Source organism: Vigna umbellata, chromosome 4 (genome assembly GCF_029865625.1).
Source record: "Vigna umbellata cultivar VRB3 chromosome 4, Vumbellata_1.0, whole genome shotgun sequence".
Classification (NCBI taxonomy): Eukaryota; Viridiplantae; Streptophyta; class Magnoliopsida; order Fabales; family Fabaceae; genus Vigna; species Vigna umbellata.
The window spans coordinates 65453988-65460050 of record NC_142168.1 but is presented as its reverse complement, the minus strand read 5'-3'; positions in this window follow the sequence as shown (position 1 = coordinate 65460050).

Genomic DNA, 6063 nt, shown 5'->3' with positions numbered 1-6063 from the left:
GTAAGTGTAGGTAAAAATCATTCATAATTTTATATCATAACAATTTTTTCATTTTGTCACAACAAACAAGGTCAAAAGCACAGGATATAAGTGCTTAGAATAAAAATCCACACATATTGTCTCGTGGTGGATACAAGAAGCTTGAGGAAAAAATAATGAAGCAGAAGTCAGATAGTAGACTTACACTTTCTGAGGATGGTGACCCTCCTCCTCCTCCTTCACCACCATCTCGGCACGAGAAGTGAAAGTTATCCCGTATAAGATCATCGGGCTTCTACACTTCTGACACTGCTAGAGAGATACTTGAACTCTCACCTCAATTTCTTCGACCTAGGGAACGTTCTAAGTGAACTCCTACAATCTGTCGGTCGGTGAGGAACGTTCTTCGTGAACTCTCACTCGAGTCTCTTCGACTAGGGAACGTTCTAAGTGAACTCCTAGAGTCCACAACTCAATGTAGAAAGGAGCGCAACTTAAAGCGCATCAAAAATACTCAAGCTCACAATAATCCCTACGCAATTCTATACAAAGAAGTTGCTTGGGCTCGAGTGGCTTGTATTGTATGGATACCCGTCAAGCCAATGGACCGGGCGAGCAAGCAATTAACAACTCAGTAATCGATCGGTAAAGATAGTCGTTAAAGTAATTAAAGGGTAATCAATAATAATACAGTTATTGATCGACAGTTAATGGAATAATGAAAGTTGATAAGCTCATTTTAAATATATGTTTAACAAATGTTTAGGTTACTAATTTTGTGTACTCATGTTGATTAAACATTATTAAGCCAAGTCACTGACTTGAGCGTCTGAATGTCTTCTGCAGACACCCTTTCCCACGACTAGAACAAAAGAAGAGGGAGAATAGCGCAACTGAATGATAGAGCGGACAACTTTGAATGTTTTGGATTAAGGATTTCAACCCTCACATATCATAATAGGTTCACATACGCAGACAATTAATTGATAGGAAGGAAGATTCCTCAATCTAAATTTAAATTAAAAGAGGCTAAGAGCAAAACTAGAAAGTTCATAAAAGTAGTCTGCAATCTGCATCAATCGCTTCAAGAATCTTGGGTTTGGTAAAAAAATTGTCCGCCAATGTGAAATCAAAAGAATCAGTTAAATCAATTTAAAAATTGAACATCCAAATTAAAACTGAATTTAAAAATATTAATTTCTCAAAATATATAGTTTATTCTAACATTTAATAACAAATAGAGACACTCCATAGCTTTATATAAAAAGTTAAAATTTTGTCGAAATTCACCATAATTCACAAGATCATGCGAGAAGATATTTGTTTCTGAAGTTTGTACCATATATGATAGATAATATTCCATTTCATAGCAAGCAATTACACTTTCCGAAAATAAAAATAAATGTAATTCCAGTGCGTGTGTTGAAAGATAACATGGTTTCTAATTGAGACGCAAAGTTATGTTCCTCTATTGTGCTTTCTTTCATGATATGTAACTTGTCTCGAGCTAAAGCAAAAGAGAAGCATTTTCCCCAACAAAAGGACTAAAATGAGCAAAGCAAAAGAAACAAACCCGAGAACAGCACATGTAGTTTTTCCATACCCAGTTAATTGCCAACTACATATAAGATCGAGAATGAAAAGGAAGAGTATATGACAAGAGCTGAAACCTTCAACTTTTGTTTCCTTATTGATGATGACGATCTAAATCACCACCACTCCAAACCTGAACTATAACAAAAGAGAAAAGGTAAAAGAATAATCTGTCAGCAAAAGCAAATTAAAGAGAAACAAGCTCTTTTGTCTACGAATCGTTCTTTAAGAATAACAAGGGCTACAGCGTGAAGAACGTTTGCATGTAGTACTACGGTGTTAAATATGCTAATTAAATACAATATACACGCTAGATAAACTTAAATATGAGAGATTCATTGTAATCTTATTTTATTAGTTTTGGGTTTAGTAATATTAGTTTGATTTTAATAGAGATAAAATAGATATAGGTAGTTTTGATTTTCCTTTTATTTAGGAGAGTATTATTTTATTTAGGAGAGTATTATTTTATTTTATCGATATATGATAGAGATAGATTGAGTATATTTTATTTTTGAGTTAGTTGATGTTCTATTGTCAGCTTTTACTATTTGTACTTGGCTCAGGGTCCTATTTGCACCTATTTAAAGGTTGTCAAGGTTCAATGAAAGATAACCCCAATGAATTGAAGAGTCAAATTATTTGTGTGGGTCACGTTTTTTTAACAAAGTAGTATCAGATTTATGCTTGAGTATCGAGAGAGAAAAAATGGAGAAGAGAGAGTCAAACACCGTGAGGGGAAAAGTGAGTGCTTGAGTTTTTTTTGTGAGAGAGGGCAAAAATAATCAACGGAATGAGTGTGCCATAATTGTCAAAAAAGATCAATTAAGACAATTGGTCTTTGCAAAAGAAGGTTTTTCTTAGATCCCAAGATATATGGGACAAAGTGGAGGATGGGTACAATGAATCTGCGGATGATGAGCATCAGACAGTGAACCAAATTGCTGCATTGAAAAAGATACGGGTGAAAGAAAAATCGGCTTTGTACTTTCTGTAAAATGCAGTGGATGAATCGAGATTCGAGAAAATAGCTAATGCAAAGTCAGCAAAAGAAGTATGGAAAATTTTGAAGATGGCATACAAAGGAGATAGCTGCGTGAAGCAGGTGCAAGTTCAAGGCCTCATAAGAGAGTTTGAACATATGGAGATGGATGAAAAGAAGGGAGTTGCCGAGTTTATAGCTCGAGTGCCAACCAACTCAGAATGTCCAACAATCAAACACTACAAGCACAATTTGACTCGAACGGAACTCGGAATACTCAAAGCGAATGTCTTGGAGACAGAGGATGAGGAGGCCGAGGAAGAGGACAAGGTGGACGTGGTCGAGGCAATGAAGAGCATATCGGTCAGCAGAATTGGCACCAATATAGTTTCGCTTATACGTAGCGGTTCCACAACCGAGGCATATACAGGCGAGACGAAAAGGTGTGTGCTTTTGCCTCGGTTCCACAATCTTTTCTTTTTTTGTTTTCACCATTCGCCGGGTGAGTTGTTAGCCCTTGGCCACAATCCATCAACACCCACCGCTCCATCTCACACCACCATCATCAAAGGACAACGCGCTCCCACCATCACCTGCAAAGAATCAATCAAACACCACCACTCCTGCATATAATCAATCAAACATAAAACAACCCAATCGAAATCAGAAAAAGGGACGGAAGGAAGTTTCCTCCTTCGCTGCAAATCAAAATTGAGAGAAGAAGAAGAAGAACGAGAGACCACTACGCCCTTACGCCTCCGCCGCGTGTTCGTCGCGCCTCCATCGGAACAGAGAAGAGGAAGGAGGTCTCCCTCTCGCCACCGAAAGAAAATGGGAGAAAAGAGAGGAGCGGCGCAACTTCTGTCTCTGTTCGCTAAATTTAACCCTAAACACATGTTATTACCTCAGTTATTTTTTAACCGAGACAATAAGAGTCCACGACCTCGATTTTATAAGAACCGATGCCTAAACTCTCAAAAAAATAAAAAATAAAAATTTCAGCTATTTTATGCCTCAGTTCTTTAAACAACCGAGGTAATAGACTTTTGCAATAATTACAAAAATGCCACCGCGCCAGTTTTAGGCATGGTTCTTTTTGAACCGAGACATATACGTTTGCGATAATTACAAAAATGCCAGTGCGCCAGTTTTAGGCATCAGTTCTTTTTTAACCAAGGCGTATACATTTCTGATAATTTCAAAAATGTCACCGCGTCATTTTTTGCTTCGGTTATTACAGCTAAACCGATGTCAAATGCGCGAGTTAAAATCCTTTTTTTTACTAGTGTGGCATGACCGAGGACAAGGGAAAGGCTGAGGAGATCGGTCAGGAGTTGAGTGTTTTAAGTGTGACAAGCATGGCCACTGTGATGTAGATCAAAGAAGTGCTACAATTGTGGTAAGCTCGGTCGCATTGCTAAATTTTGTCGAGCCAAGAAGAAAAGTGAGAGAAACCTTCTTACAGAAGAAGAAGATGAAGAAGAGATGAGGATTTTGTTGACATCAAAGACCTCAGAGTTGAAGGTTGAGAATTCAGATGTTGAACCATGCTTGAAATCAAAGGCTGACGAGATTTATACCAACTTAGTATGGAATTTAGATACTCGAGCAACGAATCACATGTGTGGAGATGAATCTCTCTTCAATGAACTCACCAAGGTGGAGGTCGGATTTGTGTCTTTCGGAGATGACTCTAAGGTGACTGTGAAAGGTCAAGGAACAATCCAACATATGTAGAAGGATGAACGAGTTGGAGAGATTAGGGATGTTTACTATGTTCCCGAGTTAAAGAGAAATATTTTAAGCATGGGTCAGATAATTGAGAAAGGTAATTTAGTTTTTATGAAAGATCAGGTACTATATTCAAAGGATATGCATGGTCGTCTAACAGCTAAGGTAGCTGAAGATCTTGCATTAAAGGTGGTTGAAGCAAGATATGACAAACAAGAGCTCGAATAACTCCACTAATGAGGTAAATGTAGATGTTTGTTAACAGGTGCAGAAGATATAAAATTTGAAGAGTCGTGCCTGATGAAAGATGGAAGAAAGCTATGGATGAAGAAATTCAGCGGGTAGAGAGGCTTGTAGATGGAACTAATGAGATTATGAATAAACAGGGGGTTGAGCTTGAGGAGTTGAAGAAGGTGACTCTTGAAAAAGAAGAGAAAGCATCTAGTGTTCTTGAACTTGACGAAAAGGAAGATGAAGATGTTGAGAAGAACCCAATGAAGAAGTCGAGCAAGATTGTTGAGAAATCGTCTAAGGTTAGAAACAAGTTGGTTGAGGTTATTAAGAAGTCGAGCATAACAAAGTCAGTCAAAGCCTTAGAGAGATCAACCAAGGTAAACGATAAGAAGACCAGAAGGAAAAAGAAGAACTCGAATATGATTGAAATAAGCAAACTTGATGCGGCATGATGCACACACTAGTGCACTAAAGGGATATGACCTCGGTTATTTTCGGTTATAGGCACCGGTTTCGTAAACGAGGCGTATACAGACGAGGTAAAAAATCTACCTCTTTTTGCCTCGGTTGTGAACCGAGTCGAAAAATGATAGCATTTTGCCTCGGTTTCTGCTGAACCGGTTCCAGGAAGTTGCAGAAAGCACTGAAGCAGAAAGCACAGAAAATGTTCACGGTCTACTGCCATCCAAAATTGCAGACCCAACTAAGCTCAATCTGCCCCCAATCCAAGAGTCTACTGCCATCCAGTGCCCCCAATCTACCTCACGGTCAAACCCAACACAGATGCAACGAGCTTTAAGCTCTCAAAGAAACCCATACGTAGCGAACAGACCTAAAGCTCACCTTCTCAGACCGAGACATTCTCCGCCACAGAGACACCAGCGACCATCGAACAGAGCCGCTTCTCCTCCTCCGCCGCTTCTCCTCCTTCTCCGCCGTCATCAAACCCTAATTTGCACCACCACCATCAACATCAAACCCCAATTGCACTCACCTTTTTCACCAAAAAACTCCATTGACACACCAACATAGAAAACACTCCGTTCATCACCACCTAGCACCGCCGCCATCATTGACGCACCACCACCGGTTGCTCTTCCGTCCAGAGGCGACGCACTCGAAGGAGATTTTTGAGGCGAGAGCGAGGGGAGGGAGGCGAGAGCGAGAGCGAGGGAAGGGAGGCGAGAGCGAGAGCGAGGGAAGGGAGGCGAGAGCGAGAGCGAGGGGAGGGAGGCGAGAGCGAGGGGCGGGAGGCGAGAGCCAGGAGAGGTGAGAGTGAGGGGAGGGGAGGCGAGAGCCAGGGGAGGGAGGGAGAGCCAGGGGAGGGAGGGAGGGAGAGCCAGGGGAGGCGAGAGCGAGGAGGGAGCTAGGTTTTCCTTCAACTTGGGGAAAATTTTGGGGAAATAAGAGAGGCTTATATGCCTCGGGTCCTTATTGTGTCTGAGGCAGTAGAGGCTTATGCCTCAGTCCTTCCTACCAACCGATGTCGTATAACTCTTTCACCTCGGGTTTCTCTTAACCGCGTCAGAAGCTGCGTCAGACAC